The following is a 25,652-nucleotide window of genomic DNA, read 5'->3' on the forward strand; positions in this document are numbered from 1 at the left end:
CTCTCATGTACCACTTATACTACATACAAGTACTTTCATTTAACAGCTTAGCCATTTGCTACATTTTCATGCTTTTCTAAATCCTGAATCCTAACTTAAACAAAATGAAAGAAAACTAAGTGTTTAGCTCTTTCATCTGTCCTTCATGACTGTAGATAAGATAGGGGGGTTTCAGCAGGGCGTGGTGACGCACCCCTTTAATCCCTGCACTTGGGAGGCAGAGGCAGGAGGATTTCTGAGTTTGAGCCAGCTTGGTCTACAAAACTGAGTTCCAGGACAGCCATGGCTATACAGAGAAACCTTGTCTCGAAAAAAACCAAAAATCAAAAGAAAAAAAAATTGAAATGTAAATAATGAAAATATCCTTCATGACTTTTATGCCAAGAAATCAACCAAACACGATAAATTATAGCAGTTCAGGTCCACTCAGATGCCATCTTCCATGGATTCTTCCCCATCTTCCCAGGCTTTGCTCTTCATCACTGACTCAGTGATCATTTGTATTTTAGGAGTATCATCTAGACTACACTGTATACAAAAAAGTGGAAAGGGGAGTGCGGAGCCAAAAGAGCAATATAAGGCTTTGAGGCTGCTTATAAAGATTATAAGGATTATATATTGTCTTCACTACTGACTAAGTGACAACACTTGCTTAGGGGCAGGAGAGTCAGTTGATGGAGAATGCTTTTAAAAGGAGACTGGGTATTTATTTGTTTATTTATTTATTTATTTATTTATTTATTTATTTATTTATTGGTTGAAAGTCCCATAGAACACTCAAAAGCATGTGTCTGATGGTTTTCTTTTTAATTTCCTGTACTGTCCAGCACATTCCCTTTAGCTTTTAATAAATATTTTCTTAAATAAATGAGCAAGTATGAATTAGGGAATAAGTAAATGATTGTACTCAGGTGTCCAAACAGCCAAGAGATGTTTATAACTTCCCATATTCCACCCTCCACGCTGGCTCATGGTCATCTGGAGGAGAGTGAGTCCTTTGAGGCAGCAATGGATATAACCCATGTATCTCTGCTATGGAAAGGACTACTCATGGGAGATGCTTCACTGACCAGCCTGGTACTGACCATCTTTATTTGTTCTTTAATTTTATGTTTATTAAATTGTTTTTTTAATCTGATTTTTTTCTAAATGTCCTCAATTGTATTTTAAAGACTTAGAAACTCTGCAAAGAAACAGGCTTTTCCTGGCAGGAGTCAAACTAATTCCACAAATCTGAAAATATTGATTTTAATTTGGGGTGGGAGTGACAAGTGACAGTCAAATGGAATGTGCTGTAACTGACATAACTGGATGTAACTATTTTGTATGTTTTGAAATATTTAATAGTCTTGTGGCACCAATTATTAGCTAGGAACTTAAGAATTAAAAAAATTTTTCTTCAAAATCTTTTTGTTTCACAACTGCCTGTGAGGAAGAGGCAGATGTATCAAACATTTATGGTAAGTTTTGACTGTCGCTAATACAGAAAATTGCTGATTTCTGTTTGGTCAAATAAGGGCTATGTTCTGAACTCCGTATTCATATCATGAATACTGGCAAATATTTGAAGGATTAAGACAAATAAGAAATCACCTGGCAAAATCTCTCATTCAGTAAATACTTGCTGAATTCATACACTTTCTCAGAGGAACAAAGCTGGGTAACTGCTAGCTCTAGCCAATTCAGTCACTACATTTTGGTCAGAGTCAATAAAATGTGTCTAGGTTGGAGTAGTATTGTAAATCACGGGAAACTTTCTCGATAAAGCCATTCCTCTATCCCTGCTAGTTATTTGATGATAAACTGCCTTGTCTTCCCATAGCTCAGTTTCTTCTGAGAAATAGACCTGGCAGCACCTATCTTCTTAGGTAAGGATCAAATAGGATTGTAAGTTAATAATACATCAGTCCTGGTCCTGTGGGACATGGTGACTCCTACTGTCTTCTCAAAGGGCTCTTGATGTTTCTCAAAGAAATAAAGTAGAATCACATATTTATATAACATTACACTTTTGGGATAAAGACAAATAGCAGCAGAATGCTCATAAATGTCACCCTGACAGACAATGAGTGATGCCTTCTGAGTCTGTCTTCTCCATTGCTGACTAATCCAATGGGATTTGCTTTATGCGTACTGAAATCCAGGACCCTTCCTGCAGATACTTAGTGTAGGCATCTTATGTCTGAGTCACTCAGAGGAGTTCAAGTCTGATGAGGTACTTGCCCAGAGACTACCCCAACCTAGAAACTTCTAGGGCCCAGATAAGTCTGGGGAGGGCTGGAGAGAGATGGCTAAGCCACTAAGACTGTACAACACTCTCTGATGACACCTGAGCTCACATCCCTGCAATAGTTTTAGGAACTTCACAATCTCTTGTTACTCCAGCTCCAAAAGGGATCAGATGGCCCTGTCCTATGTGAGGACTCACACGCATGTGCGTACACTCACACGCATAATCAGTACTGTGGATTCTACAGGTAGTCGTGGGCTGCTAGAAAGTCCTTGAGAAGGGCAGGCAGCATGAGTCACTGTGCCCCCAGGTGCCTTTTCCTGCAAAGGTGGGCTACAGGTGCCACTTACACAGAAGACAAAAAAGTGTGACTCACTATTCTAATTGAGAACTCCTTTCCTGAGCAGGAATTGAGACAAGAGGCAAAGGCTCAATTGCTTCTTTGGCAGCTTTTTTTTTTTTTTTTTTTTTTTGGCTCTGTTTATCTCCAAATTAGATAAAGTAACTGAAATAGAGAGACTGTTTCTAGAGAGGTTTAGATAAGAAAAAGGCTTGGGGTGGGGGAACCTGTATCTAAAGTCGGACAAGCACCTTCTGCTAGGAGTAGAACAAGCTTTGTCCTGGGCAGACCAGCCAGAGGAAGACACAGTTTATCTCATCTCTGCTCTATTTATATCCCAAAAGCTGTAAACCCTAGTGCATGATTTTGTTGTTGTTGTTTTTTCTTGGTTGGTTAGTTGTCTTTTTCTTTTTTCTTTTCTGTTCTTTTTCTTTCTTAATTTTTTTTTTTTGCTCTACTAAAATATTAGTGGTAGAAGAGGTTTTCAAAATATGTTTTTCTATCAGTTAGCATTGAAACCTTGAATCTCTTCCTAAGTGATTAAAACAAGGGCTCATCTTTTTGTTCTCATTTCAACTCGTTGTTCTAACATTGACTTACAGACTTATAAATACTAGATGAGCAGAAATGTGAGGATGGCTGAAAGGAATAACAAGCTAAGGTGAGGATCATTAGCATTCTGTCTAAACTCCATCCCACAGTTACCTGGCAAGAGTCAGGTATGTTCCTCCCCACAGTTGCCTGGCAACAGCCAGGTAGGCCTGACCCCCTCTTCTCTCTCTTGCCTCTTGCCCTCTTGCCTCTCCCTCTTGCTCCACCTTTCTCCCCATTCCCTTTCCTCCTCTCTCCACATGGTCATGATTGGCCTCTACTCCTCTACTCTCTTCCTCTTTCTGCCTTTCTCTTCCTCTACTATTCTCTTAACTCCCCTCTCCATGCCATGAGTAAACGCTATTCTATACTATACCTTAGTGTGGCTGGTCCCTCAGGGGAAAGGGATATCTCAACATGGGCCCGCCAAGGGACCCCCTTGCCCCAATACCTCACAACATCTCCATAGAACATATCTTATAGTTCTTTATCTTTTTATAAACACATCAATGACAAGGTGTCAAACTGATGCCCAGAAAGAAAGCATGACTTAAGGAGCACAAGGAAGAAGCCCTACGGCTCAGTTGAGTGAGAGGGGGAGAGAGGAGGCATCAGGGTCCCCTATGTTGTACCAAAAATAAAAATAATTTATATTACAAATATATAGCAAGAAGGATTCCTGTCATCATTTTTTCTCATTAAACAATCTAGAAAGAACATGGAAATCCATAAGCATATCCTCAAAGACTGAAGTTTTTATCTGTTAAAAAGGCATAAAAAATTAGGAAGCTGGATTTGTTTTACCCATGTAGCTCTCTCTATAGCTTTCTCTCCCAGCAGCCTAGCAGGTCCACAGCAAAACAATCTGAAATTGTTTCCCTTCACTGTCCTGGCTGACCCTTGTTTCTGAACTCAGTCCAGAATGTTTCTTATCACTGCCTGAGGCTCCATAAATTAAAGTTCTGGGAGCCCTTCCCTGACCTGTTTTTAGAGGCTGTTTACAGAGAGCAGAGCTGGTGTGCATTAGAATAGCAAACTGGTGGGCCAAGACTCAGTCAACAGAGACTGAAAGCTTCTCTCCCTGTGCTTTTAAAATTAACTCAACAAAGCCCCGAGGTTTCAAACACTTGTTGCCCTTACAGTAGACATAGGTTTGGTTTCTAGCAGCCATTTAGTGAGTTTAGACATCCCTAACACAAGTTCTAGGATATCTATCCAATGTCCTCTTCTAGCCTCTAAGGGCACCAGGCTCACATACAGTGCACATACTTAGATGCAGGCAAAACATTCATACACATATATAAATATCTCCATAAAAGAAGCTCCAAGCCAAGCCCGGTGTGGTGGCGCACACCTTTAATCCCAGCACTCGGGAGACAGAGGCAGGTGGATTTCTGAGTTTGAGGCCAGCCTGGTCTACAAAGTGAGTTCCAGGACAGAAAGGGCTATACAGAGAAACCCTGTCTTGAAAAACCAAAAAGAAGAAGGAGAAAGAGAAGGAGAAGGAGAAGGAGAAGGAGAAGGAGAAGGAGAAGGAGAAGGAGAAGGAGAAGGAGAAGGAGAAGGAGAAGGAGAAGGAGGAGAAGGAGGAGAAGGAGGAGAAGGAGGAGAAGGAGGAGGAGGAGGAGGAGAAGAAGGAGAAGGAGGAGAAGAAGAAGAAGAAGAAGAAGAAGAAGAAGAAGAAGAAGAAGAAGAAGAAGAAGAAGAAGAAGAAGAAGAAGAAGAAGAAGAAGCAGCAGCAGCAGCAGCAGCAGCAGCGCAGCTCCAAATCCCATGGCGGACAACTTAAGCTTGCTTATGTGGACAGAAAATTTCAAAATATATACACTGAACAACACAAAGACTAAAATACAGGCTGTTCTCAAGTTTATAGAATAAGGAATTCCTTTATTAAATGACCACTTCAGTATAGTTTTTTATAAACTATACATCATAGAAACATAATTCGAGCAGTTATCTGTGAAAAACAGAATCCAGCAAGGAGGATGTTCATCTTTATTACGTGTTGGAGCATCTTGTGGGTATATGCCCAGGAGTAGTATTGCTGGATCTTCTGGTAGAACTATGTCCAATTTTCTGAGGAACCTCCAAACTGATTTCCAGAGTACTTGAACCAGCTTACAGTCCCACCAGCTATGGAGGAGTGTTCCTCTTTCTCCACATCCTCACCAGTATCTTCAGTCACCTGAGTTTTTTATCTGAACCATTCTGAGTGGTGTCAGGTAGAATCTCAAGGTTGTTTTGATTTTCATGTTCATAGCAGCGTTATTTATTTCCAGCTTCTGGAAATAACCCAACAGAGGAATGGATACAGAAAATGTGGTACATTTACACAATGGAGTACTACTCAACTATTAATAACAATGAATTTATGAAATTCTTAGACAAATGAATGGATCTGGAGGATATCAAATTGAGTGAGGTAACCCAGTCACAAAAGAACACACATGATATGCACTCACTGATACGTGGATACTAGCGCAGAAGCTCAGAATCCTTCTTAGAAGGGAAAACAAAATACCCATGGAAGGAGTTACAGAGACAAAGTTCAGAGCAGAGACTGAAGGAACGACCATACAGAAACTGCCCCACTTGGGGATCCATCCCATAAACAATCACCAAACCCAGACACTATGGCAGATGCCAACAAGAGCCTGCTGACAGGAGCCTGATATAGCTGCCTCCTGAGGGGCTCTGCCAGTGCCTGGCAAATACATAAGTGGATGCTCACAATCATCCATTGGACAGAGCACAAGGTCCCCAATGAAGGATCTAGAGAAAGTACCCAAGGAGCTGAAGGGATCTGAAGCCCCATAGGAGGAACATTTATCTGAACTAACCAGTAACCCCAGATCTCCTTGGAACTAAGCCACCCATGAAAGAAAACACATGGTGGAACTTGTGGCTCTAGCTGTATATGTAGCAGAGGATGGCCTAGTTGGTCATCAATGGGAGGAGAAGCCCTAGGTCCAGTGAAGGTTCTATGCCCTAGTATATGGGAATGCCAGGAGTGGGTGGATTGGGGAGCAGGGGGAGATGGGAAGGGGTAGGGGGTTTTCAGAGGGGAAACTAGGAAAGGGGATAACATTTGAAATGTAAATAAAGAAAATATCTAACTAACTAACTATATATATATATATGTATATATATATGTGTGTGTGTGTGTGTGTGTATATGTGTGTGTGTGTGTGTGTGTGTATAAGAAGGATGTTCGTCACAAGCAACACTATTTGGTCATATATTCCTCCAGGTTCTATCACTAGTATCTATCAAATGCACCCCTACTCCTCTCTCACAGAAGATGAGATGAAATCAATGCAGAATAAACTATTTGCAAAAGTAAAATATATGTTAAATACATATATATATATATGTAACTGATTTTAGTTTTTATAAACTATAAGATTACTTCTGAAATGAATAACTACAGTTCAAGGATTACAAATATGAAGACAGCAAGATATCTCAGTGGCTCAGAATGCTTGTTGCCAAGCTTGATCACCCTTTATCCCTGAGAATCACTTGACAGAAGAAGAAAAGTGTCTCCCATATGCTGCTCTCTGACCTTGGTATACAGCGATACATGTACACAGTGCCCCTGCTCCACAAGGAAATAAATAAACATAATTTTAAAATAAATATAGTAATTTCTACTGTTAGGCATAGTTTAATTTTGTGGTATGTTTTAAGGCCTAGAAGAAAATATATAGTGGAAAGAAAAGTTCTCTGACAAACAGAAATAGATTATAGAAGTTATAGTTATAGATTACAGGATTATAGAAAATTAGAGTATAAAAAGTTCAATCTTTTTTTTATTTGTCAACTTTTACATGCAGTTTAATGTTTCATATGTGAAAGGTAAGTGTTAGACAATGACGTCCAACCTAAGCCCAGAAGACGTGTTCTGTGTCTAAAATAAACATCTGATAAGTCAAAAGATGACCTGAGGGTCAAGGATCCAGGAAGAAGACGAAGTAAAGGTTTGTCTAATCATAGCATAACTGCCACCTTCAGGGAAGCCAAGAGGACAAATGTAACAAAGCTTCCAGCCTTGGGCAATTCATGTTGGTAATGGGGGAAACTCTAATAAAGTGTGAACATTGGAATAATCAGTAGAGATGTACACGTCTTAAATACTGAGCAATGGCTTTCTGTAATTATTAAAAAGCTGTAATCCTCGATGCAGTCATGAGTTTCCATAACTCTTCTCCTGTCTGTTCTGCAGAAGTTGGACCCTGGTGTGTTTTTAGTTACAGCTTTATGTTCCCAGAGAGGATCAGCATTCAAAGAAAAATGGACTCGACTCCAAACTCTCAAAATTAAAATTATAAGATTTCCTCTTTAAACCTTTTTACAGCTCTCTCATATAATTACCTAGGAATAATTACTGTAGGATGTAAGGCTGAAGGTTGGGAGGTTATACAGCTTAAAGAACTATAAATAAGAATAAAGTTGAAAATGCACTCTTTTGTCCAGTTGTCTCAACTGGATGTTATGGTTTTCTTGTCATTAAGCTTATCATAAAGAGAACTGGAGCATTTGCTAAAATTCAGGTAGAAAATGGTTTCTGTCACTATCTGGAGAAACTGGTGACAAAGGAGTCTAGTAAAACTTTCCTGGTGTTGTTTAATTTGACTTTTAATTTTGTAACCACTGTAGACTCGCTTTGAGTTATAAGTGGCACAGAGAATTCTCTCCTAAACCTTACTGGTTTCTCATAATGATTACTCTTTCAAAGTGTAGAATACTAAAACCAGAACATCAGCACCAATATACTCCTCTAATCAAATTCCAATTTACCTATGCTGTATTCGAGGGTGGGGAGTCAGTTCTGTGCAGTTTTATTTGGTATGTAGTTCAGGACCCTCAGCATCATGTACCTATAGAACTGTAAAGTCAACATCGGATTCTCTGCCCACACACATTCTAGCCCTGCCACACCCTTCACTTCCTTTAGTTTGAATAACTTGAATAATTGAGGGAGTCATAATGATGTCCTCTTCACATAGAATTATTAAAGTTTTACTGTCTCTCTGTGCCTACAGTGTGTGTGTGTGTGTGTGTGTGTGTGTGTGTGTGTAGCACATCCACTGAGTTCACTTGCTGTTGTTCATCTTACTCTTAGTGAGAATGGTTAAAATCAACAAAATAACAGATGGCAAATGCTTAAGAGGATGTAGGGAAAGGGGAACCTTAATCATTATTGATATTGATATTGCAAGCCAAGGCAGCCACTATAGAAACCAATGTGGGGGATGCTCAAAACCTGGATTACCATATGGCTCAGCTGTACCACTCCTTAGTACGTTCTCAAAGGACACAATGACCTCTTATGCTGACAGTTGTTTGGCCATGTTCATTGATGCTCTATTCACAATAAGTAAGAAATGGTAGCAGTCTAGATGTGCTTCCACTGATAAAAAGAATAATGGAAATATGGAGCATACATGTACTGAAATTCTAGTCAACTATACAGGAAAGTAAATTTTTCAGGTAAATGAATAAAACTACAAATTATCACGAGTTCAGTAACCCAGGTCCAAAAGGTGAAAGTAAAATGTTCTCCCTTATATGAGGATCTTGAGTAAATTTCAAGGATGTTTATAAATGAAATCATAGAGTCATTAGAATTGTGTACTGGCTGGTTTTGTGTGTCAACTTGATACAAGCTGCAGTTATCACAGAAAAAGGAGCCTCAATTGAGGAAATTCCTCCATGTGATCCAGCTGTAAGGCATTTTCTCAATTAGTGATCAAGGGTGGTAGGGCCCATTGTGGTGGTGCCATCCCTTGGCTGGTAGTCCTGGATTCTATAGGAAAGCAAACTGAGCAAAGCGGGGGAAGCAATCCACTAGGCAGCACCCTCCATGGCCTCTGCATCAGCTCATCCTGTCTCCAAGTTCCTGCTCTGTGCAAGTTCCTATCCTGGTGATGAACAGCAATGTGGAAGTGTAAGCTGAATAAACCCTTTCCTCCCCGACTTGATTCTTGGTCATGATGTTTTCTGCAGGAATACCAACTCTGACTAAGACAAATTGCTAACGTTTTCTTCTGTGAATGGTTTAGTATAGTTACCCAATTACCATGAGGTTTTCTGAACTAATCACAGCTTGTTAAATTTGCTTTTTGAGTTTCTGGCTAAGTAGCTTAGAGACAGCCTTAGACCTAATTCAGTTATATTAAAAAAAAAAATCACAATGAGGCAGATACTGCTGATTCCACTTTGAAAAGCACTGTTTAAATTTGTAATTAAGAACCCATCATAATTGTTATTTGATTGTTCTGGAAAAATTCATTTCATTCATGCAGGACCAGAAATTGTGGATCTATGAAAATAAAAAATTTATTTCCCAGGCATCTGAAAGAATCCTCCATTAAAGAGACCATGTAAATTATTTACAAGAAGAAAAAACAAAAAACAGGCATTGACTGAAGAGAAACTAGAAATGTTCAATAAACATATGCAAATGTTTCATAGTAAAAAAAGTCAATAAAATGTAACTTAAAATAAGCTCATAACGTTTTATTAACAAACATTTCAGTATGTGGTAACATAGCACTCTGACAAGGGTACACAGAAACTTAAGAGTGTGATAGCTTCAGCTCTGCTTTCTCCATGCACATTGTTTATAATTTACTAAGGTTAACTATGCTTTAGGGTTGAACTATTGCAACAGCCGACCTCTATGCTATAAGCAGACAAAAAAGGTATCTACAAAAGTACAAGCTAAAGTAGTTATAGCTCATTGAAAATCATGGCAAACCTAAGCACCTATCAATAAAGAGGATATTAATTGATAGTATTCAGACATTTGCTCTAAAGGAAGTCATTCTTACCAGGTGTGGTGGTACACACTTCTAACCACAGCTCTCAGGAAGTCAAAGAACCACAAGTTCAGGCCACAGAAAAGCAAAAAACAAAACAAAATAAAATACAGTCATTTTCCATCTATTTAGTAAAGTAGAAATGTTTGATAATAATGTGTGTTAAAATTTCTCCTACATAAATAATACATGCATAATGTGCTGGACAGTGTTTTGTCAACTTGACACAAGCTGGGGTTATTTGGGTAAAAAGAACCTAGGTTAAGAAAATGTCTGCATTAAATCAGCCTATAAACAAGTTTACAAGGGATTTTCTTGATTACTGAATAATATGGAAGGACTCAGCTCACCTGAGTTTTATCAGAAATCAGGCTAAGCAAGCCATAGAGAAGACACCAATAAGCAGTATTCCTTCATGGTTTCTGCTTCAGTTCTTGCCTCCAGGTTCCTGACAAAGATGAGTTCCTGATAACTCAATGATCTACACTGCTGAGAACACAGAAGCCAAATAAACCCTTTTCTTCCCAAGTTTCTTTTGGTCTTAGTGTTTATCAAAGCAACAGTAAGCAAGCTAGGTCATACAGTCTGTCATTTATAATATCTCAATGGTAAAAATAATGGTAAATAATTATTAACCACTCACAATATGATTAGTTCTATACTAAGAAAGTTCTATTTATGACTAAGTGTTATCTTGGATCTCTACAAAGTGAACCCCCTAAAATTACAACTGGTATTTCAAAGTACACATTGTATATGTTGGAGGTTGTCTTATATTACTCAATATTAAGATTAATAGCTAATACTTAATGCAGCATTTTATACATATCAGAAAACCCTATGAGAAAAGTTTTATTTTTCATGTGTACATTTCACAGAACCCAAGCAGGCATTCAACCAGCTTCACTGAGAATATGAAGCTTTGCAGCTGTAAGAGGCTTCTGTAAGAGGAGAGATTCATTGACAGGAGACTTTGCGTTGTGTCAAAAGTCAAAGTCCCAATGGGGTGGCTCAAGTAGCTCCCATTGCGGACATTTCCTGTCCTGTGTATCTGTCACCTCTGTCGACAGTGGAAGAACCACAAAGTTCACATCTAGTCCCTGGAGCCTGACCTCCGTGTACTGACTGATCTCAGATAGGAGAGGAGTTGAAGAGCAGAGGGCAGGGCCATGACTCAAAGCCAGGAAGTTCTTCCAAAGCCCATCTGTCTTAGAGAAGAAAACTCCTGGAGGATTGTGGTAATGACTAGACACTATAGGTTAAAGTAGGATTTATAAACACATCCTGAGCACCCAGGCTGGGTCCTACACTACTGCACTGTGATTTTTCAACGGGCGATCACACTTTTAAGTAGACTTTTCTCCTTTCTCACCTTCCATATAAACAACACAAGGACACTATTCTGACCTGCCACCAAAGACAAAGGAACTCAAGCTGACAAGTGGCTGGCCCAGAAGTCATGTGTTAGGAGAAGGGAATGGCCTTGGGACTCTGCCAGAATTTCTATCCACAGACTATCATAAATGAGGCTATTTAGGATTGACTTGGACAAGAAGATACTAATTAAGAATGGCTGATGTCACTGGAAAAAAGGATGCTAATGTCTCAGGAGGTGAGTAGTTGTATTGGGAAAAAAATAGTTAACCAGCTATGATATCAGAAGGATAAGAAAGCAGAAGTAGATGTGGAATGATGCAGCCTGTTTATTTCTGGAATTTCTATGATAAATCAGGGTAAACAGTAAGAGAGCTTTAAGCCTAATCTAGGAATCACTTGATGTTGTGATATAAACAAAAATTCTCTCTGATAACACAAAACACTCCACGATCCTATCAAGATAATAAGCAATATTATCAAGATGGCATTAGCTTAAGGATGAAAATGGGGAGTGAAAAGTAAGGGCTAGGTTTCAAGTCACTTCAAGGAGGCACACCTAAGGAACTTCCAACATTGGTTCTGGTAGATGCACTTCACTGCATCCATCTGTCACATAGATTAGCTAAGCTTTATAGAACAAATAAAGAAGTTTTTCCAGGTCAATGTCAAGGTTTTCCCCTTAGCCAACTCAGTCTGTGACCAGGAAGTGGTCTACTCTCTTCCTGTGGCAAATAAGACATCGAAATAATGAGAATTAAAAACTCTGCTAAGTACTTTTCTTTGTTTTTACTACAAAGAAAACAATTATTTCTAACTTTGCTTCCTAGATGTTTCTTTCTAGAAAAATCTGATGATACCTCTAAACACATCCTTATATAATAATAATAATAATAATAATAATAATACATTTTCATACATTCTAGCAAAACAGAACACTGTCATTCTCTGAATCTTCTCTTATTGTATCATGAAAGACAGCATATTTCTCTCTAGTTACCAAATGTAATTACTGAGACTACAAAATGCAATGTGCTTGTCACCAAATATACCTTGCAGGTGGGTTTCAAAGCTTTATATCAGTTTGTTAAGTGATCAATGTGCAGTTCCTGTCATTCTGTGTGACAAATGTTGGATTGGCTTAATTATAGTGGCTCACTCTCTTTTAATTTAAAGAACTCCTTTTTCTGTTTCCTTGGTGCTAATGATTCTTTCATACTTCCGAGCCCGGAGATGCTGCAGACCCATGTCTCAGATTCATAGCGGGTACTTGGTGTCCAATACAAAAGAGTAACTGGCTGGACACCAAACATTTGAGAATTGTTTTGTCTGGGGACAGGAAAGTGAGCAAGTGGAGGCTGAGAGTGTGAGAGCATTTTTTTCTTAAATGTCTCTGTGTGATTTGAATCTTTTACAACAAAAACTTATTCATGCATGACTTGTGTGATTTTGAAGACAATAAAATGAAAACCAGTTAAGTCCATGAGAAGTGGGGCTTCTGCCACATTGAGTTGGCTAAAGGCTAATTTTTTTTTTTGAGAGTTTGCTTGTTCAGTTTCTCAGGCAATAATTTTTAAGGCCATGTGGTTTATTTTCCTGAGAGATTTTAATTCTTTTCAATTGTTTACTACAATATGGCTAAAAATATTTTTTAAATGTGCTTGACGCCTTAACTTTCAACATTAATACACAAAATCTCTTAGAAACATAGAAATACAATCAAAACTGTGAAAACAAGCCCTCCCGCTGTTCCCCTAGTACTCTTTTCAAAAGTAAGGAAACATTTGCTTTTAAAGGTATTAGAGTTAAATTGCTTCTTCTTTTGTTCCGTAGACTCTTACCAACCTGTGAAAGTAGCCTAACTAAGTAGGCCTTTGAGTGCCTGGACAATTTCTTTGTTTTCTTCACTGTGATAGTCTAACAATTGACAGAGGGATTATGCTCCTGTGTATCCACAAAGAGTCACAAAAGAAGAAGACTCGGTCTCTATGGTGAACTCATTGTTTCCTGTTTATATGGTGAATACTGGAGGGCCCAGGTGTCAGGTGTCTGGTTTTGATCTCTTTCTTTGAAGCTTTTCAGTAACTGCTTTTACTTAAGTTTTCCTTATTGAAAGGTCAGTAATCCTTAGTTAAGGTTTCCATCCCAGATTTTTTTCTGAGAACTACCAGTTTCTACCTCCAACCATGCTGTGAACATCTCTGACCATAGGAACTCTGGGTACCACAGTGTTAGACTTAGATGCTATAGTAATAGCTTGATTTCTCTTCTATCTAAACTATGCACCTTTCATTCCCCTGCTTATTCTCAACCAAAGACAGCTTTGTCTGCAAATGAGATTTGGCATTATCTGGAGCTAATTTTAATGATCACAGCTAAGGGCAGGGTGGCATTCCTGGCATGGTTCATTGATCCTGAGAGACTACTGAAGAACTTAGATTTATAAGACATTGCCTTTCGCATACACAACAAAGACTTTTCTGTCCCCAGATGTAAATAGAACCAATTATATTGAAAGACTAATTCCTAAAATGATGATGAAATGGTTAATGTAATGCTTAATTGGTTAATTCTCATAGAACAAAGGAACTACTGTCCAATCTTAACATCATCCTATTTCTCTTTCTCTTTCTTGCTTCCTGCTTCTAGAAGCTCACCTGTCCCATCAGTTCTATATCCAATCAACCCCAGCACTGCCATCACCCCTGCTTTGACCTAAAGGCTTAAGATGTCCTGGATTGTATCATAGTTTCTCTTGATTAATCCTGCCTCCAACATTGCTCCACATTGATTGGGCTTCTTACCTTTGCCCAGAGATTATCCAAAAATGTAAATGTATTCATGTCACTTTTCTGTGAAGATCACCAATAGCTGTCACTGCTGACAATAATATTCATTCAAGGGATCCTGTCTTTCCCTGGTCCTTTTACACTTCTGTCTTTATTTTTGTATTATACATATTTATTCAGTGTGTGTGTGTGCATGTGCATGTGTGTGTGTGTGTGTGAGTGCACGTGCGTGTGTGTCCATATCAGAGGAAACCTTGCGGTAAATCAGTTCTATCCTACTACCTTGTGAATACTGAGGATCCCACTCAGGTTATCAGGCTTGGGGACAAGTGCCTTGACCCACTAAACCACCTCACCATTTATATCCTTTTCATATTTTGTGTCTCGAACCCTTTATTTCAACTCTTGAGTTTCTCCATCCTCCTCTATATGCTAAATCGCAAAGATAGAGAGAGTGTCTAGCTATCCATCAGCCTTGGTGTCTTTGCACATCATGTAGATGCCATCCCTTCACTCCTCCTTTTTATTTTTATTGAAAGCTTGTTATTTGGGCTGGTGTGATGATCTGAGTTCAATCCTTAGAACCCACATGGTAGAATGATAGAGCCTACGCCTTCAAGTTGTCCATTGACCTATATGTGCCAAGACATGTATGTGCCACTGCAAACACACAGAGAGAGAGACAGAGAGAGAGACAGAGAGAGAGAAAAAACATATAATTTTAAAAATTAAAATTTTCTATTCAATACATAAGACATTTTTAACTTTGAAATTACCTCCTCTCACCACAGCCAATCCAGATCTCTGCAAACAAAACAAAACAAAACAAAACAAAAAACAAACAAACAAACAACCCAAAAAATGTTCAACAAGGTCATCAAGGTTCATGGTTGTAATAGCATAATAAGACTTAAATAGCTTAAACAGGAAAATAATTTCATGAAAGATCATTAGTAAATTTAATGGGATAAACAGTCTCCCTAACAATTATGTCCATGAAAACCTTCTGAATGATACTTTATTTTGAAAGAAGGCCTTTGTAGGTGTGATGAATTTAAGATGTAGCCATGCTTGAGAAGATGTTCCCTAAGTCTTTTCTGACTGGAATCCTCCTACAGGAAGACCATTTGGAGCAGAGAGCACGGTGGAGAGAACCCAGTACATGTGCAGTTAGGGAGGAAGTGAAGTGATATATCTGCAAATTGCAGACTAAAGCACTGCCAGCGAGCACAGGAAGCCAAGGAGAAAGGCCAGAGTCAGATTCTCTAGAGGCCCCAGAAGTCAGCTCTGGCAGCATGTGACTTTGAACCTCTGGCCTGCGGAACTATGAGATAATCTATTTCTGTGGTTCAAGATGCTGTGAGTGATGATTATTACAGTAACCCTTGGGAAGACTACCATAGCCTACATTATCCATCTAAACATTAAGTTATATTCTGTAGGTAGTGAATTAAGACAAAGACAAAACCATGCTCTCAGAATAACGGGCTTAGCAAGATATCTTGATGCTTGCCTACAGCCTTGGCACTCCAGAGAAATCCCCATGTTACTGGACCGCTCAGTATCCTCAGTTGGCTAATGGATGCTCATCTCAGCTCCAGATACCACAATCTTCTCTCAAATAGTCCTATGACTATGTTCCTTCCACTCTCTCAAAAGAGGATGACGTAGTCCTCTTTTCTAATATAACTTGAGGATCCCAATGAGAGTTGGCAAAAGTGGAGCCTTTTATCAAAGAGTATTAATAAATTTAAAACACTAACAAAGCACTAGATCAAGTGCAGAGCCCTTCCTGTGCAGATCACTGCTGGCGTAGCCATGACACGCTCCGTGACAGATGCAAAACAGACATTCTATCTTTCTGTCTTTACTGTTGAGAAAAAGATCCCCACTCTCACTTCTTCCTGAATTCTTCTGATATCTGAATGTGATCTGATGGGTGGTAAAGAAAAGACAAATCTGCTAGGGGAAATCCTGTATACATGATTCATAGTGCTGTGTTGTAACTGCCTCTCATATCTGCCTTCTCTGCTAAAACCGTTACAGCAAATGCTGAATTGGACCAGTGAAGGCTTCATTTCCTGTGGCCAGCACTTTAAATCAGAGATGACTCATATAATGATATGGGACATTTTCATTTAAAAGTATGTGTTGGGAATTCTGATGCCTTTATTGTACATCCACTGAATTAACATGAGGAATGATTTCTGCATGCCCATTATATTGAAGGCTCAGTAAATTGATTAAATTGCACACTATTTTCCATATTCTATATTTTAAAATATCAACCATTTTGAGCCAAAACAACTTCCATGTGTCTTATTTCTTTCCTACCCACTAGAAAAGGACTAGCATTTCTGACATCCCCCAAATGACTTCATGTGCTCTCCCAGTCTCTGTTCCAACTTTACTAGGCAGCCCAATGTCCGGAAAGATTGGATCTCAAGACTGAATGAACTCTCCACATTCTCTTTTCAAAGATAAACATTCACTCTATAAACTTCATCGGCCTAAACAACAGAAACATCTGTTTAGATTCATGTGCAGCATTTTGGCTGCACTCAGCAGGAGGGAGGCTTAGGAAGTGTGTCATCCCCACTGTGTTCCACAAGCGCCCTCCCCTCATCAGCACTCACAGTGATACACTGAGAGATTACCAAGCCTGGGAACAACTAAACTGGGTCACTATCCATAAACAATCTTGGGTAAATGCTGTTCCACTGTTCTCACACCCTGGAGAACTGTCTTCCGTGCACAACAGAAATCTGAACATAAATAAGTGGGAAATGCAACAGACTGCTGCACTGGTTGTATTTGTTCAACCTTTCAAATTGACATAACTCTAGGTTCCTGGAACAGAGAACCTACAAGAGCCTTCTGTACCCTGACTACTCAGCAATGCAGATCAATCACCACATTAAATAAATTATGATGCTTTGCTGGTTACATATATTAACAGAATTGTGATTCCAGAACTTTGTCTGTATACTCAGGGACTCAGTAGCAAGGGCAGGAGCATCTGTGAGTACTGGCTAGCAGGTTCCATGGGAGAAAACTGGTGAGCTCAGTTGCTCATGTGAGCATACTGTAGAGTAGCCTTCATTATCTTCATTAGATAAAGGCAAGAACTAAAGATGAAAAAGTTAACAGGCTGAAAATCTGTAAACCTAGTTCTCCTCATTTATGCCCCTTTAATTTTTCTGATCCAGCCATTATTTTCATGTACCATATAAACTCTTATCAAAATACCAATGAGTCAGACATCTACATCTGACCTGTCAAGTATCAATTATTTGAACCAAAATAAGTTACTAGGTAAGGTTTTATATTGTAGAAAGTCAATAGTCAGTTTCCAAAGAAGAAAAACTGAGACTTCTGGAAATGTACCATGAGTGTCCAGAGGAGAGCAACTTACAAGGGCTTTGGGACCACTGAAGAGAATCCATCTACATGTTCAGTACTATTCTTGTGCATCTCTACTGGAAGTTTTAAAAGGACACACATAGAAAAGCATGTACCCAACTTTACAAACACATTTATGATGGTATCTTATGACTCCACATGAGTTCCCATAAGCTTTTTTTATGAGGTATATATGTTCACATTGTACCATACATTCCACCTAAGAGCTCCATTGTTCTAAGCAGGATACTTTGAACATTATTTATTTATACTGAAGATTATTGAGAGGATATGCAATGTGTGTATCTATTACATTTTGTAAGTCTACAAGAAAAAAATCTCTGTTTGGCTTTTATTTCACATTAAAATTTTGGCAAAAACAAGCAAAGACTCAAATTCACCACTTCACTACGCAAACTATGACTGTGTCATTGAGATGCGAATTAGAATACAGCCGACTGAACATAATTTAAAAAACTGAATCACCAGATCATTTTACCTCCAGAAAAAAGAGCAAATCATTTTTTGTGCTTTTCTTCAGAAATATTAGTCAGATTAAACACAAAAAGTAAAACTAAGCCCTGAGAAGCTTAAAATCAAATACTTCCCAATGTAATAAGAACAACATATTTGAAATTTAGAATTTGTGACCCAAAGGTTTCATGAAATTGCATTTGCAGAAATATTTTGAAAATTAACAGTTAAGGTGTTTTCATGCTTTATTGAAAACATTAAATATATAGAAATTTCTAAATCATTCAGTATTCTTTGATACTTAATGAGTATGAATAAACATGTTGTCCTTTAGAGTAAGAGAAACAATAACCATCACAGTATCATGGATGATGACTTTTTAATTTAAGGAATTATTTTTTTTAAATAATCTCAGAAAATGTTATGAAAGGAAGGAGAGAAAAATATCAGTGGTGGGGCTGGACAGTTGGTTCAGTGGTTAAGTGCACTTTTTATTCTTCCAGAGGACCCGGGTTCAATTCCTAGCACCTACATGACAGCTCAAAATGTCTATAATAATACATGCACAGACAAAGGAAAGACCATATATCAAATTCTAAAGTGGATGGTTCCTGAGAAATGATACCCAACGTTGTTGTTTGGCATTCACAGGCAAACACACACTCAGGCCACAGACTAACAGTAATTCTGTTACTGCCAAGAAAAAGAAAACTCTATACCCCAGTGACCCAACAATGTAACCAGCTATGAACCATTAAGAAGGATATATAGAGATCGACAGGAAGATGGGCTCACCTGACTCTCTCTAAACAGTACCATAACCAGCCAGAAATACTTTTCCTGCTGCTACCAAGGTACACGAGCAGAACAGAGCATTGAAAGAAATAAGAAATACCCAGTTCAACAGTGGAATGCATACTAGACCTGTCAGCACATTGTGCAACAAATGTACTTCTGTTGACCTCAACTAAATAACACAATCCACACACACACAGTAATTCCCAAGCCTGCTGGGGAAGGAAGCTTCCAGTTACAATTTCACTTTCATTTAATATACTTCTCAAAGTCTCATTGCAGGTAACATTAGCATGATACTTTCTAAAAATTTATGTTTCTGAATGTCATTCACAAAAAAATCAATAGCTAAATATGTATCATTCTTGACTCATGTTTTCCTCTCAAAATTGGGACCCCAAGATTCTCATGTATTGGCATTTTATTTTCTATTTAAAACCTGATTTTGTATTTTAAAATTTTCACTTTTTAAAGAATTTTATATATCAGAATTTATATCATTCTTATCCTCTTTCCTGCAACTTTCCCCATGGCCTCTCTTTAAATGTGATGAATTCTTCTTTTTAAATTATATATATGTATATATACATATGCCTTTTATTTTATTATATTGTAATATATATTCTATATATTATAGAATATATTCTATAGTATTATATATTATATCATATATGATACATATATATACACATACATACACACACATATATACACATATATGGCTTTTAGGGCTGACTACTTGCTGTTGGATAACCATTTAGGTTATACTTGGGGCTTATATTTGGGGCTTATACTTTATGGTTCATAGTGACTTTCTCTCTAATTTACATTAATTGCTTGTAACTCTTTATCTAGAAGTGGACCCTTGTAAGATTATCCCACATCAATGATTTGTCATTGTTTTGACCTCCTTTAGGCAATGATACCATTGGGATTTCATGGATGTAGATTCTGTGTGTCCTAGGTAGAGGGTAGAATTTCTCAAGAGACAATCTGTGATAAAAGCAGACTGATTCTAACCATGAAAAATATGTAGCATACTCTCCTTGTGTATTTAAAAGGAGCCAAGAGAAGATACCTTCTACTAGGCTACTTTTAATAACTTCGGTTCATCAATAAAACCATTGCATAGGGAAATATAAACCAAGAAGAAGTATGCATGTCTAGTGCATGTGATGAGGATGCATCTTCACACATGCAGAAATGAAAGCATACAACTAAAGGTCTTTAATTTAGAGTTCACATGCCTCTAGTCCAGAGTTTGGGAATGGATAACAAATGCAGAAAACAGCTTTTTTTTTTTTTTTTTTAATCCCCTGTGAAACTTGTTTTTCCTCATTCAATTCCCTGGATCAGCGTTATACAGAGCATTCGCACCTTGGCAACGGTCCCACTCTGGAAGTTAGAGGTCCCTTGATAATTTTATTGGTTGTGTTTTGTTTTTATTTTTGCAAATAAAATAAAAGAACTATTCAGTCTAACTGAAGCAAGAATCAGCTTTATACAACTACAGTGAAAGAGGCTCTTTTGTATGGCTTACACTTGCTGAATGTTTTCTCTGAAAAGGGTTTCCTCTATGAATATTGGAAGTGAGTGTCGGTATGTCCCACATTATATGTGCTTTCTATCAGCATCAACAATGGAGCAGAGTCCTTTTTGGGTTTTTTTTGTTTGTTTGTTTTATTTTTTTCTTCTTTGGTAACCCTTAACATCATAAGTGAGGATCCGTATAGAAAAGTGTTTTGGCTTCAACATGGATACAAGTTGGCTATAGCCAAGTATTGAGTATGTGATATGATATCTAAGACAGGCACAACACCATGCTGGAATTAATTTTATGACAGGATAAGATCCATTCTTTCCAAGAAGAAACTTGCCTGATATACCCAGAAAAAGAAAAAGTACTATTCTGGATTAAATTGTGCATCCCACACAAAATGACACATTCAGATCTTATTTCTCAGTGCCCTCATACGTGACCTTGTTTGGAAACAAGAATACAGGCGCAACTAAGGAAATAGGTCATAATGGAGTAGTGTGACTGCCTAACCCAAGATGGACAGAAATTGGAATAGGGAAGGTGTAAACCAATGTGTACTGAGCTGACAAACTATTAGAATCTAGGAAGTGGCAATGAAGTTGGACATCCATAGCAGGCCTGATGAAGGCCAAGGCTGTGTTTCAGAGGCCTAACCTCTAGAACCATGACAGGCATTAAAATGTTCTTGTTTTAAGCTGCCCAGTTAGGTATGGCATTCTTTGACAAGAAATACATGTTCTGGCTATGGAAGCCTGCAATTTCTCGAAGCGTTGATGTCTGGGAAACATCTGGAAGAGGGAAACCTAGAAACGCCAAGGACCCCAGCTCATTGACACACTGTGCAGCATTTGGGGACAATAAGTCCAAAACTGTGTATATGGCCAGAAGCCACCTGATAGCTTTGGTGGGGCACTCCAAGAAACTCTGAAATCATCAGGAAAGGTTTAATTGAAGCATCATCCTGAAGACGTGGGAAATCCTTAATCATTTTCCATTTCAAAGACTGACTTCAATTATAGACGGACTTAATTTTTCAGTAGAGACAAAATAAAATTGTTGAAATATTTACATAGCATTTTATGTGCATGGCTAACTTCCACACACACTTCCTTTTAAATGTGGCAAGGAAATGTATAAAGTTCTTCTAACAGATACTATTTGTATTAAATTTTTTCTCTAGTGTAATGATGACCCCTGGTAATTTGTTCTGCTTACCCTATAGGAAGAGATGTTTGGGAAGACAAAAATGTTTTTTGAATAGTTTATGTTATGCCTACTGCATCATCAAATTATCTAAAGAATAAAATAATGAAGGTGGTAAATCCTTTAATTATGGGGTTGGTTAATGTCAACTCCTTAAATGGCAGTATCATCTAAAAGAGTCCCAGATCAGCCAAGTTAGCCACCAGGATTTAAGCCGAATTAGTAGGAGAAATTGGTTTATGCTCCTATTTATGTCATTATTTATTTCCTATGTGTCTCACTGCACTCATCATTCTGGGTGAGATTTAAAGTATCTGAGGAATATCCCATCCATCTGCTTCACTGTACCAAAGGCCCCCTGAAAGGACTGCATACGGTAAAATTCTGGGTTTTGAAAAGGCAGTGGTGTGGAGACAGCAGAAACATTGAGAATTTCCAGTCATCCAAGCAGAGAGGATTGGGTGAAGCCCAGCACAGTAACTTCTGAGGGCAGTGAACTATTTTGCATTGCATTATAGTTGTGGATATACATCAGTATCAGGAACCAAAGTGCTGGTAAATACAATAACTGCTAATATAGAGCACAGACATTAATAAAATCATGCATATATTAATATTGGTTTCTAAATTCTAACAAATTGGCCTCACCTTTGCAAAGTTTTAATAAGAAAGAAGATTTTTGGGTCAAGTAGAAATAATATGTAAAGTTTTTCAGTATTTTTAGTTGTTTTTTTTTTTTTTTTTCAGTGTGCCTAAGTTGGCTGCAACAAGGTTTCTTAACTTCAAACAAAACAAACTTGATGTTTTTCACAACAAGACCCATGCTGTCTGTATGTCATGAATTGTTTGACACTGGGATTCTGATTTCCATGAATCACATGAAGTATGTGTGGAAGTGTGTTTACTTTACTTTCTGTTCTTGACTGGTACATACCGGTTTATTAAGGTCAGTCATGCTCTATCTGCAAAACCTTCAGGACAGAGTTCCAGGGGACACCATGGTATACCCAACCACAGCCCTCTGAATGCACGCTGCCTGCGTGAATACCTGAAAGTACTTAACACTCAAATTAGCCCAATTCAGTAGCATAAAAAAGGAGGGTTGTGCCCTTAATTTAGGCGTTAACAACATGTCTTTCTCAAGAATAAATCTCTTTCATTACTTTGGGCTCATAGGCATATTGAAGCAATCTGTGACATCTTACATTTAATATTTTCTTCTTTGTGAAACTGTTTATCTAAAGAATATGGCCTCCAAAATAAAATGGACCAAATGGTTGGTTTTTTTGCTTGCCTCAAAACCGTTGTGTGTGAAGCTAAAAGTTCTTGTGGCGTCCCTTACTTTCATCTCAAGGAAGCTAAAGGATCTCTGAAGAACCGAAGGAGGAGTCCCATGCTGTGTGTATGTTTATCTGTGTGTATGTATCTTTGTGTGTGTGTGTTCATGTGTGTCTGTGTGTTTCTCTCTGTGTGTGTCTGTGTGTTTGTGTCTGTATATTCATGTGTGTGTGTGTACATGTGTGTCTGTGTGTTTCTCTCTGTGTGTGTCTGTGTGTTTGTGTCTGTATATTCATGTGTGTGTGTGTGTGTGTGTGTGAGACTGTGTGTGTGTCTGTATATGTCTGTATGTCTGAGTGTGTGTGTCTGTCAGTGTCTGCATATTCTTCAAATTACATGCTGTCTTCCATGCTGCTGTAGACAAAACCTACTTTCCTTTTGGGAAGTAACAGTGAAGCAAAATGTATCTAGACAAGGTCCCAAATCTAATTCTATCAGAGTTTTAATTGTTTTAGTGTTCCCCTGAATATAATCATATTCCACCATGGGTTTATAAGATTTGATGTTTTATCTGAGTAATAGCTACATGCATATTATACATTTATCTTATTTTCATTGTAAATACATGATTACCAAATCAAATCTGTTAATATTGCTGTCTAAGGATTTATTAACTTTTATTAAACATTTTTTTTCATTTCTGTATATTTATTATTAAAAGTTAAAATAGCATTTCCTTTATTTCAAATTTCTGAAAACTAGAAAAATCCAGTTTCTTCTCTAATTACCACCGTCTACCAAACTACATCAAATTCTATTTACATTATCTTAAAATTTTGTATTTCATCTCAGATTTAAAGCTTCTAAAGTACACAGAATATTTGGGAGCCATGGTACTTTAGCCAAATTTAAACATAAAAGTTTGAAGAAGTTATTCTCAAGCATTTGGACTACAAGCATGTCTTATAGATTATTAACAATGAGTTTGGAAAAGGAAGGAAGGGAAAGAGAGAGACAGAGACAGACAGAGACAGACATTGAGACAGATAAGGAAAAAGAGAAGAGGGAGAGAGATGGAAGGACGAAGGGGGGAGGGAGATAGGAAAAAATAAGAAAGAAGCAAAATATAGTGCAGAGGTCATGTACTTATTATTCAGAATAATGGCTGTACAGTTTAACCTCTGAGAGTAGTTTTCAGACATGCCACCCAGCATTATCAGCAGTAAAGAGTGGAGTAAGATTTAGGCCTAAATCAACTCTGTGCTATTTGCTCACTATTCTAGCATTCTCAGAATTAACCCACCCATGGTAAAGACCAAAGTACAGGTGTATCTGAATAACACACCTATTTTTTTCAAACCCAATCTCCATTAAGACCAGAGCTTCTTAGATTTCTTTCAGTTGAGATAAATCTTTTTTAATTTTGCCACACTATAGGGTCTCTTTTCATTGATAAAATATCTGAATTGGTCTTTACCATTGAAAGACACCTTTATTATTCCCACCATTGTACTGGGCCTGGCATGGACATTCTGGGGAAGGGGAAGTGATTCTAGTTTTCAGGGCCAACTTTCTCAGGTTCTCTGCTAATATTTCTGGATGTGAGCCTACATCATTAAAGGAATGTCTACATAGGACATCTCAAAAGACCTGGAGGTCACAGTGGGTTAAACATTTGGCCATGGGCAGAAACCTCAAAACGCAGCTCCAATTCTAATTGCTTAGTCCTGGCAGAGGTGGAAACCCTGAACATCAAACACAGGGATGAGAGATGAAGGTGTTAAAGGCCTAAGCAAAACTTATCACACATGTGATTTGGAAAACAACAGTTTTCAACCAACAAATAGTGTGTTAAATTTTCTTTGTAATTACTGTAATGACCATCCCTCTGGCCTTCTGGAAAGATAAAATGTAACAACACATCCACTGGTGGGAAGCAAAGTCAAGGAGAAATTAAGTAAGGTTAAGATTATGTTTAGCAAGTTCCTGAAACTTTAAATGTAAGGCAGTTTTATTGAGTAGAGACTGGAGAACAAGGAAGAGAATTGCTAACAAGACACGTGGTAGTATCCAAAATTATCAAACAACAATAAATAGACTTGGTCTCTGCTTGAAACCATTGAATTATACCTAATACTTTTTAGAATATATCCAACAAGATTACTAAAACTGCCACAAATTCTTGGTTGTGTGTTAACATATGATCCACCAATTTCAGAACTCTTGTGTAATATACATATATATATATATATATATATGTGTGTATGTATGTATTTATACACACACACACATATAATTTTTTCTTCTGCCTGAGCTGTACCCTCCTATTAAACCAACCTATACCTTCCTACATAAATCCTTTCCCTGATGAAATATCCCAACAGTACATGAATTAACTCAAGCACCATATCTTCTCATAACCTCTGTAAATCTCCTGACTGAGTCTGGACTGTGCTTATGTCTAACAGCCCCAGTAAGCTACACTTGGCCAATATACCAGTTATAGAAATGAGTAATGGTAAAAACTAAAGAAGGAAATGTTTCTTTCCAATACCTTGATTTCCAATACCACTCTCTCTTGGAAGGAAGAGAGAGTGGTCCTGTGGCCCCAACTTCATCTTTGGGGTTCTAATTTGAACTTTATGTTTAAATAGAAGAAATAGGGCAAAGAAAGCAGTATTGAAAGATCTATGCACAACTGATCTATGGTCCTGCCCATCATTGCATCAGCTCTGGTTCTCCAAGGTACTTACATAAACTGTTACTGCATTCCTCATTGTTGTCGCTCAAGGGAATCAGTGTAGTTCCCACA

Source organism: Mus caroli, unplaced genomic scaffold, assembly GCF_978045245.1.
Source record: "Mus caroli unplaced genomic scaffold, Mus_caroli_1 scaffold_11, whole genome shotgun sequence".
In the NCBI taxonomy this organism is placed as follows: Eukaryota; Metazoa; Chordata; class Mammalia; order Rodentia; family Muridae; genus Mus; species Mus caroli.